This window comes from Athene noctua, chromosome 1, assembly GCF_965140245.1.
Source record: "Athene noctua chromosome 1, bAthNoc1.hap1.1, whole genome shotgun sequence".
NCBI lineage: Eukaryota > Metazoa > Chordata > Aves > Strigiformes > Strigidae > Athene > Athene noctua.
Genome location: NC_134037.1, coordinates 70,976,477 through 70,991,986, shown reverse-complemented (window position 1 = coordinate 70,991,986; position 15,510 = coordinate 70,976,477).

Genomic DNA, 15,510 nt, shown 5'->3' with positions numbered 1-15,510 from the left:
AGCTTTTTCTAAGTATATTGTGCTGTTAAAGTCATGGTAACTGTGCTGATTTCAAACAGGTGGGAATAGTTTTTAATTATTTTGTCTTGTTAGTTTGATTTGGTTTTAAACCAAAATATTCTAACATCTTTGAAAATATAACAGTGATCTGCTTACTTACAGATATATTCTGTCATACTGTGATCTGAAAATGAGGTAGAGGGGGGATAGACTGATTTCTTTCTGGCTCGTCATTTGCAAAACACTTGTTTGAAGTTAATTTGGAGCTGCAGCTCTGTTCAGACTGCTAATGAATGTGTCTGTTTAGCCCTGTGTATTAAATAGACACTATTCAATGTTGTATTCAAAGCTTAGAATGGATTTTTTTTTATTGTACTTACACCCAGAGTCCCCCAACAGAACTCCAGCATGTCAGGAATTGTACTAACACAGCAGAAAATATGACCTCTGTCAGGAAAACCTTGCCATGTGAGTCCAGAAGAACAGGGAAAAGTAGATACTGAAAGATTAAGAGAATAAGGAGTCACTGAGTTAGTACTGGTCAGCATGACAAGCTGTGGTCTCAGCAAGGCAGCATTTTTCCTATAGCATCACAAAAGAAGGATCTGAAGGGTACAATAAGGGAACTTTGCAGATGTTTGCAGGGAGGGCAGAGGGGAAAAAAACATCAAGGTGCTTCTTTGAAACATGGGCTGCTCTCATGAACCAGCTGGCCTCTCAACAGTGAACAACTTTCCAGGAAGCAGACTCAGAAATCTTTGTATAGGGGCAAGTCAGTGTGAGGGTTTGTGGCATATGTTGCAGTATAAAAGGCGAGCAGTGGAAGATGTTAAGAGAGATCTGGCCAAAGTGAGAGGTAGACAGACAAGGAAGCATTTATGAAAGCCAGAGAGAAGGTGGTTTCAGTATGCAAGGTATGAAGAGTTGAGAATTGGATGAGAATTTTAACTACATGAGTGAAAAAGTATCTTAGAGGTGTTGCACAGAAATGTCTGCAAGACAAAGGGTGGGAATGAGGCCCAGTTAGAGGTCCAAGGTGATAACGATAACCTGATTATATGAGTAGATGAGAGTGAAGTGGTAATATTGTTGATGGTAATCAGAAAAAGTATTGCTAAGAATGTGCAGGAAGAACATTTTAAGGCAGTTTTTGTCCAGACCATGTCATCCCAGGCCTCATTCTGGGCACACAGGTGCACACTGGAAGCTTTAGCTCTTGTAGCTCATGCTAAGAGTGAAGGGGGAAGGTCAAGATCAGAAAGCACTTTGTGAAAGACTCATTGATAGCAGGAAGAATTTAGGAAAGTGTTTGAAGTATAGGAGTCGTCTACTAAGACAAGCTGTAAACAAGAAGGATGCAAAAACCTGGATCTGGCTATGAACTAGAAGGACAGTTGAGCGTTAGAGAAGGAGATCTAACCAAGACTCTGAAGGTTTGTTGCTCTAAGTACGTCAGAAACTTTGGTTCTGTGTTAAATAAAAGGCCTTAAAGCAGGAATTAAAATCAGCAGGAATCCAAGGTATGGCTTCACATGGATAAGTAACTCACTGACTTGTACATTCACAGTAGCGAACAAGAGATCATAAGAAAGCTGGAAATAGGGCATTGGGGGACTTTGGGGGTGAAGATAAGTAGTGGCTTATATTTGATGTGAGAGAAATGGAGACTTCCTTTGATTAAACCCACAGTAACTAGGCTGCACAGGGTCTAAATACCTTATTAGATATTACTAAAACCTGCAGTCAATTATGTGACACTGCTGGAGAAAAAGACCTTAGAGACTTGAGGAGCTCTCTTTGCAAGGACTGAGTTCGCAAGGTGATGTATCAAGACGTATGTATGAATATCCATAGTATCAAAGGACTTCATCCGCAAGTTACCAAGCCATTCCATCTAGCCCTAGCAGCAGGATGTGGTATAGGTACAGCTGATATAGGGACTAGAAAGGCAGTTAATGTAACTCTTGGTTTTCAGGAATAACAGACCTTGCCAATATCCATTAATTAACTTGATTGTTTTTTCAATGGCTGTTCCCCAAGTCTTTTGCATTTCATCGGTGCAAAGTATCAGATTGGGTCAATTCATCTGCTTCATTTTTTAGAACCCTTCTAGGAATCAATACAAATTGCAGATACTACCAGCTAAAACAATTGTGACTTTTCAAAGATGCTTAAATGAGCTATTTTCTGCAACTATTTTTTGGTTTCTTTGATAACCACCTCACAAAGTGTTTTCTTACACTTAGTAATTCCATATAGTTAGAAAGGTGCTCAGTTGACCTGGTTATAAACACCTCTGACAACTTCTTAGCTTGTCTTGTAGCTTCTGTTTTGAGGTCTAAGATAGGTTTTCTCTGATGAGTCATTTAGATCCTCTGCCGAGACACGTATTTGAATTGTTAAGGTTAGTTTGGACAGCGCAACCTTGAATTTAACACATCTTTCCTGTTTTCCAAAATTGCAGTAGACTATCATGGCCACATTTCCCTACTAAACAAATGACATTTTCAGCTTCCCCACTCACCTTTGTATCTCAAATGAGACATGACAATTACTGACAATTTGGTGGTGTTTTTCATCAAAAAGCAAAATCTGATCAGATTTTTGGTAAGTAACATTCAACACTGAATTACATTACTATTGAGTATAGTGTGGCATATAGGTTCTTGGCAAAGTATCCAAATCTGTGCAACTTCCTCAGGTGAAGGATATATCAGGTCACATTTTTATTTCTGCTCTCTGTTTTTTTCCTGCAGGTTCAGTATTCCCTGGTGCTACTTTATGTATAATAATGGAAAGGGAGAAAATTCCGTAGATGGCCGTAAGACTTGTTAAATTGCACACAAGAAATGCAGCAATGTCTTTAGGGAATCAAAGAATTGTTTAGGTTGAAAAGGAGCTCTTGAGGTAGTCTAGTCCCGTGTTTCAGTTTGTGCCCATTTCCTCTTGCCCTGTAACTAGGAACCACTGAGAAGAGTCTGGGTTTCTTTTCTTAATTCTCTCCCATCAGGTACTTATACATACTGATAAGATCCCCCTGAGCCTTCTCTTTTCCAAGCTTTCTCAGCCTGTACTCTCATGAAAGATGCTCCAGTCTCATAATTGGTTTTATTGCTCTTTGTTGCACTCAATCCAGTAAGTCCGTATTTTTCTTATACTGGTTAGTACAGCACTGGACCCAGCACTCCAGATGTGTCTCACCAGCACTGAGTAGAGGGAAAGGATCCCTTGACCTGCACTTCCTAATGCAGCCTGGGATACTGTCGCTATTGAATGACATCATCTTGCAGTGAATCAAGAGAAGCCCTTCATTCTGTGCTGTACTCATCAGTTTGTCTACCTATGGCACTGGGAATCCTATATGGGGTAAACTGGCAACTCACTTGCCAGTCATCTGTACAGTGAACTGAACAACCTGGCCACCTCTCTTGGAATTCTGCCTGCCCCAGAAACACAGGGTATTTTCAAGTCAACCTGCAGAGACTGTTTTTCTGGGGTACACCATTATCCTCCAGTGATCCACCATTCTGGACATGGTTTTCATTGTTTTGAAGTGATAAGAGGAAAGGATGTTTCTTCTAGACAGTTACACAAGTGTACAGAATGTGATTAATGGTCTATAACAGAAATCAGTCTCTTAGGTCCCAGTTTCAAGCCTAAACCTATATGCACCAGGGTCATCATCACCTGACCTGACTTCAGTACCAGTGTCTGTTTGTCCACATGGTGGGATCCACAGCTGCATCACCTACACACACTTTGAGCCTGTTACTCAGCTTTGGGAGTTCTGAGTTGTCTGCTACCTGTGTACTTCCCATGTAGTTCTAGAAGTTCTCCAGCAATCTTTGAGATACAGCTGCAGGTACTTAACATGAGGGAACCATAGCATTAGGTTTGTGTCTTGTTAAGGACCTCTACTTTCTCCTAAGGTGCTCACTCCTCCTAAAGCACTTCTGTTATCTAACATGATTCCCCATGTATGTGGACAGAGAAGACTAGATCCAGCTCAGAAAGGAGAACAGCCTAGAAGTTCAGGAGGAGTTGACAAACTTAATTGCTCAAGACCTTAGGCTTTTGCCTCTTTTTGTTGTCTAAAGCCCAAGTCAAAATTCCTGTCAGTTTTCTGCATGTTATATCATTTCCTCAGGGCTAGACACATTGCTGGAAGCAAAAGTTTTCTTTGTATGGTGCCAGATAGAAAGCTATTACAAAATCAATGATTCAACAGGGAAACATGCTTCTGAGTGAGCTGCACAAACTCCTGAGCTGCAGTGATGTTGTCCTGGATATGAGTCTGAAAAGAACATTTCCTGCCTAAATCATCATCAGTAGATTCACTCACATTGCTACAGTCAGGGATGGCAGCTTTATGCCCTGTGCCATGCACCATGCTGATCACAGAAAGACAGCCCATACATACCCGGGGCATTTATGGGCCTCACAGATCACTCTGAAACATCTATAAAGGAGCTTCTGCCATAGTAGCATTCCCTCTCCTTGTGTGCCATTACCTTGTGTGACGTATCTGATCCCAGTTCAATAGCTAGAAAAAGGATTATTTCTGGGCCTCCACGTGCTTTACAGCCTCCCACAGCTCTTGCTATCCTACCACCCATCCTGCCACTGACTGTGGCCTCATTGTCCATTGCTCCAATATGGGACTGATCTTCATATATTCTGACTATGACAAAGGATTGTCAAAGCCATGCTATTTTGAATATTACAAGCTGATTTAGTTGGCATAAATCACAACAAATCCAAACACCAGGCAGAAGGCGGCACTAATCTTCCTTCACAGCAGCATGAGGAAGCCTTCCACCTATTCCTGGTTGAGGGCAAAACCACGCTTCACTGAACAATGGTCTCTAAAAATGCTGTGCCCCCTGTTACACTTCCTGTGCTCCTCCCTTTCTCTTGGCTTCTTCCCAATTGCAATGTGCTGTTTCCCAACTCAACAAAAGGCCTCATGCCTTTGACATAGGTTAGTATTAAAAATACTCATCTATATATGTCACATATTTATGTCACATAGATGCCTGCATTGTATTGAAAGTCAATGTGATTTAGTCTCCTAACTCAATTCCTTTTGAAATGTTACCTTTGATAATCCCATGTATTTGATGAAAAATCCAGTAAAAATCCAGTTGTAAATATAATTTTCATTTAGTTGATAACCTAGACAAGTAAATGTTACAATTTTCAGCAGCTGTAGCATCATTTAGAGACATTAACAGATGTGGTTTTATAGCCATATACATCTGATCATCCTCTCCAAGTCTAAACACACATTGAAATCTCATTCTTGTCTATTTCAGAAAGCAGAGTATCCAAAGAAGAGCAGCTGGGAATGCAAATAAACTGGAATGTCTTGAAAGCACTGTCATGGACAATGTCCGAAGTTAAAGTAATTTTGCAAAATCTGAAAGTAACTTGCTAATATTCCAGATTCATACCCTTTCATAAGAATGATCTGTCCTGTTTCCAGCTCCTAAGGTAAAGGATCTGTTCAATCTGCCCTTGGTTTTTATTTTCACATTCTTCCAGACATCTGCACAGATAAATTATTGTGGTTAAAAAAATTGCATAGTTCACACTGTCAGTGTCGTTGTTGTGCTTTGATACTAGGATAGTCAACTCCTTTACTGAAGCAGCTATTTAAGACTGAGCTGACAAAGGTACCTTTTCTAGAGCTTCCAAACAGAGCTGTGCAAAGAGTAACCCTCTGCAGATAATTAAAGGATTCTTTTTGCAGAAAGCTTTTTTGCAATATAAAGTTGTTCTATATTTAAATATCTTAGGTCATCTTTGTTTTTTAGGAGATTGTCATTTTAATTGTTCATCTTTTCCCTTCCTGTAGCACAATTTAATCATGTGCTCCATCCTTTTAAAGTGACTGGGTGGAATTTTAAGTGGCAGCATACTAAAAAAGTAATTCAGCTGTGGAGCTGCTATCATTCTGATGGTTTTGGTTCAACCCTACATGAGAGCATTAATTAGCTTCAGTTCATGAAGCAACCTCTCAATGACTGAACTTCTAGATTGATATTGTCTTTTAGTGTAGTTTTCATTCTTCTGCTCAACTGTATGTGCCAGTGCTTTGTGGTATTGGCAGCTAGTGGAGTTGAACTTGCACAGTAAGGTATGAATTATTTTTTCCCCCCTCAGATTCATTTTATTGAACGGAAATTTTGAAAATTCATAGATCCATTTTCTCTGATGAGCTTTGGATTTTTGTACACTAGTTAACACCAGTCAAAAGAAATAGGATAAAATCAGCATAATAAAATGCTTTCTGTTCTATTCCTCCCATCACAACTGCAAACATTCATAAATGTTTTCTGATTACTTCTGCAGGAGGTGAAGTGTACTAAATCCTTCCTCCCCTAGCATTAATTTAATAGAAAAGATTAGTGAATGGAATGAGAAGAAATGAATTTACTCTTGTAAATATTATTATTGCAGACACCACTTTAATGTACCTTTAAGCAGGGCAATAACAAAATACCATTAGTCTGGATTACTAAGGAGCCAATAACAGAGGTGATAAAGAGTCAGGATGAAGACTTCATATCTGGTTCTCTTAGAATTTATTTCAAGCTGTTAATGGAAGATAGACATAAGAAATAAATAGGTCCACCTTTGCAATCTTAGAAAATTCTCTAAGTACAAGCAAAGTGGCAGAAATCAGAAAGCAAACAAATGCAGTGTAGCCTCAAATGGTCATAAAGGGGATAAGTGCGTCCCAGGAAACCAAAGCAGAATGTTATTTATTTACCAAGCTTTATTATTTGTTATTGTATATTCTTCGTGTGAAATATTTAAAGAGGAGCTTTAATACGCTTGAAAATTTTCTGACTTGTCCTACATGAAAATGAAATCTTGGCTTTCCTGACAGCATATTTTGCTGTGCTATGTGGCATTTTCCTGTGCTCTTTACTCAGAGTAGGATCAGGCTTGAGTCCAGCATCAAAATCTGTACTCACATATTTGAATAATACTGATTAGTAGAAAACTCCAAATCTTGTTTCTTTTCTGATACATTTTGTTGTTGTTGTTGTTGTTTTAAAACCTCTTATTTTATTGTGGAAATCATTCATTGTATGTGAGATAACCTACTTTTCATGTAAATACTTTATATCATACATATAATTCTAAGAGTGAGCAAACATGTATCATGCTGGTCCTAAGAATCAAAATACTTGCCTTTCAGACCATGCTGCCTAATAACAATATTAACCATTGCCACTAAAAAGAATATAATTCAATTCAGTTTTATGTTCATTCAGAAAGCTCATAGATATTTTTAAGGGCCATGTCAAATATGTGTAATACAGTTTATGGGAGAGGAAGATTGCTGTAGCAGTTCAAGCAATAGTTCTGGTCCTAAAAGGCTGTGGTTTAATCCTTGTTCTGTTATTCCTTTGAGAGCTTGAGGCAAACCACTTAGCATTTCTATGTCTCAGTTCCCATCTAAAACTGGAAGTAATAAATTCTCCACCTGTCAAGGATATTATGAGAAAACGTACATTCAAAGAAGATTGAACCCCAAAGGGACCACTATACCTTTACCCTTGATGCTTAAGCAGCAACAGCCAATAATTTGAACCCAGTTACTGAGTTGCACCAATAACTTCTGCTTAACTAAGCCTAACTTGTATCTGGCTAGTGTGGACCTGGACAGGCTGGAGCGATGGGCTGAGGCCAACTGCATGAGCTTCAATAAGGCCAAATGCCGGGGGCTGCCCTTGGGCCACAACAACCCCCAGCAGCGCTACAGGCTTGGGGAGGAGTGGCTGGAGAGCTGCCAGTCAGAGAGGGACCTGGGGGTGCTGATTGACAGCCGGCTGAATAGGAGCCAGCAGTGTGTCCAGGTGGCCAAGAAGGCCAATGGCATCCTGGCTTGTATCAGGATTAGTGTGGCTAGCAGGGACAGGGAAGCGATCTTGCCCCTGTACTTGGCGCTGATGAGGCTGCCCCTCGATTCCTGTGTTCAGTTTTGGGCCCCTCACTACAAAAAGGGCATAGAGTTACTCGAACGTGTCCAGAGAAGGGCTACAAAACTGGTCAAGGGTCTGGAACACATGTTCCTTTGAGAAGCGGCTGAGGGAACTGGGGGTGTTTAGTCTGGAGAAGAGGAGGCTGAGGGGAGACCTCATCACCCTCTACAGCTCCCTGAAAGGAGGTTGCAGAGAGCTGGGGATGAGTCTCTTTAGCCTAGTAGAAAGTGACAGGACAAGAGGGAATGGCCTCAAGCTGCACCAGGGAAAGTTCAGACTGTATATTAGGAAGCATTTCTTTCCGGAAGGGGTTGTTAGGCGTTGGAATGGGCTGCCCAGGGAGGTGGTGGAGTCCCCATCCCTGGAGGTGTTCAAGAGTCGGGTCGATTTAGAGCTTAAGGATATGCTGTAGGTGGGAACTGTGCTAGGAGAACGGTTGGACTGGATGATCTCCAGGGTCCTTTCCAACCTAGATGATTATGTGATTCTGTGATCTTCCAGAGTAGCACCCAGGCTTGACTGGATAACAGCAAGAGATACAGGTTTTACCATTTTCAATGGGGCTTTCTAGTAGCTAATCACCTCCTCTGTTAAAAGTGAGAGCCTTATTTCCTATTTGAAATGGTTCTTGTTATACTTTAATATGCTAGATTAAAGAGCCTGCTAGTGCCTAGTTTTTCTCCACATGAAGGTACTTGTATGCTATTATAGAGTCATCTCTTAATCTAATTTTTGATATGCTAAGCTGATTGAGCCCTTTAATTGCAAGGTATTTTATGAAGTCCTTGAATATGTTTGTGGCTCTTTCCTCTACTCTGATTTCTTAACATCCTAAGATGTGCAACAGAACAATTTTCAGTATACCAGTATTAGTCTCATCCCTCCCATGTGCAAAGGAGCAGTTATCTCTTTTGCTGCATTATTTTACTGAGTGTGTGTGATGAGATGTTTGTCTAGTAAAGCCTCAATTTCTTCTTCATCCTCACTAATTTCCAAGGTCCATCAGTATGCTTCTGAGTCTGGCATGCCTCCCATGCTGAGATGTGCAGTTTCTCAGTGGCCTTTTTGTTTGAGTGGCTGCCTAGTGATATTGCCCACTTGTTAAAGCTTTTGAAGTATTCAGGTCTTTTTTGGTGATATGGGCTATATGAGTTTAGAATAAGATTATCTACCTTAAATCTTGGTTGAAGTTGGTTGGCAAATTAAGCAATATTTTCTGAGGGTAGAAGGGCAGAAAAGGGAACCAGTAGACAGACACACACATAATTCCATAAGTCTTTTTTCTTTAGGGAACCACATTACAGCCAGTTATGCCAAATGCAAATCTAAGAATTGAGAATAGTCTTACTTGGCTCCCAGGAAAAGAGGACAACAAGTTTCATACCCCTGTATAAGACAAGATTTATGGAGAGCAAAGGCAAGAAGATTCCCAGTTTCTTCACTATCTGTGAGAAAAGTCTTTTCTAATTTAGGAAGAACTTCCCTGTGAAGGCATTTGATGTCTCACTTGACCAGAGCTCTCAAGATATGGACTGAGCCTTGAGCATGTGTCTGACCCTCTTGAAACAAAAACACATCTTATATGCTTTCAACTAATCATAAGCACCAATGCTGTGCTGAACTGGACTCTGGTGTAGTAACATCAATAATATATATTATATATATATGGATATAATTGTGTCTATCCCTAAAAAGGTGTCTCTCCACTTACAGACTTCATTATTGATGACATGTATAGCAATAAGTCAATCAGCATGTTGTAAAGAGCTATTTCATGATAAGTCAGACAATTTAAAGTGAATTAAATTTTTCCTTTAAAGTTCAGTGTTCAATATTTGCAATATATCATTCTGCACTGACATGGACTAACTGAGCCAAATGCTACTGTCCTCATTTTGGAAAAACTCCAGTTAATTTTGTTGCCTGGACTCCAAAGATCTGGTTCTGCAGAATGCAGTTTCTTTTGGTTTCACTAAAAGCTCTTTCAGCTCAGCACCTCCCAGCATCAGACTATTTTAAAAGTGTTTTCAAGCTCCTTGTCTTAGAAGGCAAAGGCAGGGAGTGGGAGAATGAAGAACTTCCACTGGAGGAGAAGATCATGCTGAAGACCATCTAAGAAACCTGAAGGTGCACGAGTCCATGGGCACTGATAAGATGCATTTGCAGGTCTTGAAGCAACTGATGGATGCAGTGGCTAAGCCACTATCCATCATATTTGAGAAGTCATGGCAGTCTGGTGAAGTTCCTGCTGACTGGAAAAGGGGAAACATAGACCCCATTTTTGAAAGGGAAATAAAGAAAGACCGGAGGAGCTACATGCCAGTCAGTCTCACCTCTGTGCCCAGCAAGATCATGGAGTGGCTCTTTCTGAATACTGTACTATGGCACATGAAAAATAAGGAGGTGATTGGTGACAGCCAACATGCCTTCACTAAGGGCAGATCGTGCCTGACAAATTGGTGGCCTTCTCTGATGGAGTTACAGCATTGGTGAATAAGGGAAGAGCAACTGACATCATCTACCTGGACTTATGCAAAGTATTTGACACTGTCCTGCACAACATCCTTGTCTCTAAATTGGAGAGACATGGATTTGATGGATGGACCACTCTGTGGATAAAGAATTGGCTGTATGGTTGCACTCAGAGAGTTGCAGTCAATGGCTCAGTGTCCAAGTGGAGAGCAGTCACCAGTGGCACTCCTCAGGTAGCAGTTTTGGGACTGGCGCTGTTTAACATCTTTGTTAGTGGGCTGCATCAAGAGAAGTATGACCAGCAGATGAAGGGAAGTGATTCTCTCCCTCTGCTCCACTCTCATGAAACCCCACCTGGAGTACTGTGTTCAGCTCTGGAGCCCCCAACATAAGAAGGACATAGACTCGCTGGATTGGGTCCAGAGAAGTTCCAGGAAGATGGAGCACCTCCCCTGTGAGGACAGGCTGAGAGAGTTGGGGCTGTTCAGCCTGGAGAACAGAAGGCTCTGGGGAGACCTTATAGCGACCCTCCAGTACTTAAAGGGGGCTGCAGGAAAGATGGGGAGGGACTCTATCAGGGAGTGTAGGGATAGAACCAGGGGTATTATTTTAAAATGAAAGAGGGTAGATTTAGTTTAAATATACGCAAGAAATTCTTTACTGAGGGTGGTGAGGCAGGGGAACAGGTTGCCTAGAGAAGCTGTGGCTGCCCCCTCCCTGGCAGTGTTCCAGGCCAGACTGGACGGGGATTTGAGCAACCTGGTCTAGTGGGAGGTGTCCCTGCCCATGGCAGGGGGGTTGGGACTAGGTGATCCTTAAGGTCCTTTCCAACCCAAACTGTTCTATGATTCTGTGATACTTTAAGAATGCACAGTGTTATGGAAGGATGATGTACTTGCTATAATAGACATAGGGTGGCCAGTGTTTGCAATTATGCTTGATGTCTTTTAGTATAGATACATCTTTGTAATGGTGACCACAGCTTCCATTAGATAATAAAATAGTTTATGTACATACCTGTCAGAGAAATTGTACTTGGGCATGTTTGTATTACACAAGGTCCAGTTCAGTCAAATCTAGCTGTTCTCCACATGATTTATATTTGAGGTAAGTTCTGTGTTGACCAGTATCACAGTGTACATTTGTTTGTTTCATCCTCAGACCTTTGATATTACATTCAAAGTTGTCCAACTGTGTCTCTTAACTATCTTCCTCTTGCCAGCATGGTAAGGAATCTAAAAAAGAGGGATCTAAAAAACAGCTAACTGCATTGGTATGCATTCTGCATAACTCTCTGAATTTACTTAGCAGAACACAAACTCAGAAAATTGCATGGATATTTTACTAATATTGATGAGCAAATGGTGGGCATTCTTAAATCTAAACATTTTTATCTAAATGTAATGTAATTGTATAGTAATGTATAATTAATGAACGTGATGTTTTGCAGGTTGATTAGGTCCCTGTGACATTTTGAATTAAAAGTTTGTCTTTCATTTTTTTTAACCTTGATCAGTTCCTGGAAACATGAGAATAAATACATTGTACTTGTTACAATGAAGGAATAGTGGACATCATCTTCTGTGAGATATAAAACAGATAGGTTTCTGCAAATTTCCTGTGTGCATTCAAGCCACAACTACTATGTGTTAATTTGGGCGTGTGCATGCTTCCTTATCTTTTCTGACAAAGTCCCACTTAGTTCAGTTTTTTGACAGTAATGATTTCTGTGAGGGTTTTACAGCCTTGAACAGCAGCAGGAGGAAAGATACTGCTCTTGTGCATAGAACCCCTGTCTCAAGCAAAGGCACAGGTCTTTGTGTGGGACAGGAGACAACATTCAAGGCAGTGATGCTGGGAAATGATCAGCAGTAGGCTGGAGACCAGGACTTCTGTCTCAGAGGGCAGTGTTGTATCTGCCCTCTCTCCTGCTTATTTGTGTGTATCCATGGAATAAAATGTTCAGATCTGCATATTCATCATTTGGCCAAAATAAAAAAAAAGATAAAAGCTCTCCCCAAACCCACGTATTTTGCTGAATAGAAGCTCTAAGACCACTGAAACCAGGCCTTTTATTGAAGTGCATAAGTTCAATCTTATCTGTATACCTTAAGGCAAGCGTGACTGTAAATTGTCTTTCATATTCAGAATTACTGTACCAAAGAAACAGTCTGTAGACAAGAATCAAGACAATCCAGTAGTTTAATAGCTGAATAATACAGATCAGCCTTCAGGACCCAACCTTGAGCCTGACATCAGTCTTCTGTGCATGAGCTTCAAAGAAACCATATTTAGTCCTCTAGGACAGTAAAAAGATTGTTTGAAGTTAGAAAAGCACATGTGTAAGTATTGGCAGGCTCAGGGCTTTTATCCTCAATGAATACAAATGTCTTACCATGTTAGAAGTCATTATTGTTTAGAAATAATAGTTGCAAATATTTGAAGCAGATAGCCTTTGAAATATGCTGGTTTGAGTGGTTCATTATACTATACAACTTTTGTTTGTTTCTATGTATTCTGAAAGGATATTAATGTATCTTTTAAGCCTTTTCATCCTTTCTTGCTTTTGAAAGTGGAAAAGGTGTGTTTCCATGTCAACTAACACATTTGTTCACATATATTAAGACCATTGTGTAATTGTGATATTTTTCACTGTAAGATGTGATTTGTTGAAGGTCAAGAAGACTCCTGTTAAATAGACTTAACTGGTTAGAGTTTTAAAATGCAAATCATCTGTCCACTCTGATTTGAACATGTTCAGTAACATGTAAGTAGCACAGCTTCAGTGAAATGGACGCCTGATTTTATTCCACAGAAAAGCAGAACTTCTGAGACCGTTAAGTGATCCTACATGAGGAGCTGGAGTTTCTGCTGCAGTGTACATAACCTGACTGAGATGCAAAAGCCTGAGCTCAGCTGGTTTCCAGCACTAGGAAGGTTTAGGCCAGCCATTCCTTAGAAGAATGCCCTCCACCCTGTACGAGGTCACAGAGGTGACTTCATGCCTAGTGTTTGTTTGCCTGAGAAGTGTCAGGAGAAGAGAGGAAGGCATAGGGACAATTCGCCTCTGCTGTATGCAGTACTGCACCTCGCAGTCCATCACCTGCTATGCTGCTTTCACAGTCATGGGTTTGCATTCCTCATTACTTGACTGACTATGCATGTTTCATTTAAGCTTTTGTATTCTCAGGGCAAGCTGGGTGGAAGCACTGTCACATTTTGCTTTTCCTTTTCTCTGTACCTGAAAAAATTCAGGTGATTTTCCCTCAAAAAAAAAAAAAAAAAAAAAAAAAAATCAGTGAAACTGTTGACCTGTTGAGATTATAAACCTACCATGTAATTTAGTTTATTACTTTTCCAGAGTGGCTGAGCTGCCTTTAAGGCAGTTGTTATAAAATCTCCTGCTAATCAGAAGTACTCAAACCTATGAAAAGTTTGTTACTTTTTTTCAGTTAACAGTATTTCCTCTTAACCATTTAATTATATCTAAGAGCAGGAAAGAAGCAGGAGAGTCCTTATAATGATATGGTACAGTCACTGTATGATGGACTTTCTGTTAAGAATGGCAGTTTCTGTTTAATCTTTCTGTGTAAACTAAGAAGCAAATCTACTTAAATAATTTCTGCTACATACATAACTTGGTGGGGAGGAAACCCAGAACATATAAACCCATGTATTTCAATTTACACTTACTAGTGAATAAACTTAAATTATCGTAACACAACTTCAATCATTATAATACCACTCTTTTTATTGTAAGAGCCAAAGTAATTAATCAGTATATTTACAATCCTTGTCTATGATTAGTTTGCTGTCATAGGATATGGTGAGTCTGTGCTGTTATGACTATATTTTATTTAATAATATTTTCCTACACTGTGCTGAACACTTCCTGCTGAAGAAGCTGAATGGACAAATCCATGAAGATATCTTTCATTATCCCTGACAGTGAATGATGTTTCCATATATAAACATAATAATAGAGTCATTACATATGCACTCACATTATCATAGCTGCTGTGTGCTCAGTGTTATTCAAAACAAGGCAGGAAGCCAAATCTTCCTAGTTCCCATTTTGATTTAAATTGTATTTGTAATAAAGGGATTTTCATTCAACCGAAATGCAGTTTCATCCTAGTCCAACAAACCTCCCCTCTTCTTTTTTTTTTTTATTATTATTATTTTTCTTTTATTCTAGGTCACTCATTCCTGATACAAGTGAAATTCTCCTCTGGTGGTGATAACAGCAGTGCTACTCAATGAACTATAACAAGGGCTCTAAATGCATCTCCTGTAGCATACCACAGTGATTTGCAAAAGTGGGAATAAATCAAAGCAGTGAAGAGATGCCATGTTGAGCCAGAAGCTAAATGTTACATCTTGTTGCATGAGGCTAGAGGGAGAACAGATCCTGTTTTTCTGGCAGCACAATATCTTTGTGCTTGTTACCTCCGATCCAACCCCATTAAAACAATCATTCAGAATCTGCAGGAAATTGTCACCTCTTTCTTTCATGCAATGGCAGCTGGTATTGGTGCCTACACACATTTCTCATTTCCTTCAAGATTTTCAACACACATAAAAAAAGAAGCTTAATTTATATTAAAAATGTGTCAGCTTACCCTGAGGCTCAGCACGGGCACCAGGGAAAAAAATAAAAGATAAATGCCTCTAGGTGAACTGGCAGAGGCTCTAATTCTCTACTCACTCTACTGCTACACAGTATGCACCACATTAATCATTTCACATAGGCAGGCATTTAAAAAAACTTCAGCAATTTTAAAACAAAGATGCATTGCCCTAAACTTAATAATAATACAACTGTATCTTGTAGAACAATCTCAGTTTGCACATACTATCCCCTAATAAAAGAGGTATGAAATAATATTGGAGTCTTCTGTGACATAATTTTTATTATTCTGTTTCTTTTGTCTATACAGTTATGTCCCTTCTACTGGGTATTTTTGTGTGTGTGTATAAGTATACATATATAATGTTGTAATTTGTCTTATTTGAGTGCTGACATATACAGGATGTTTTC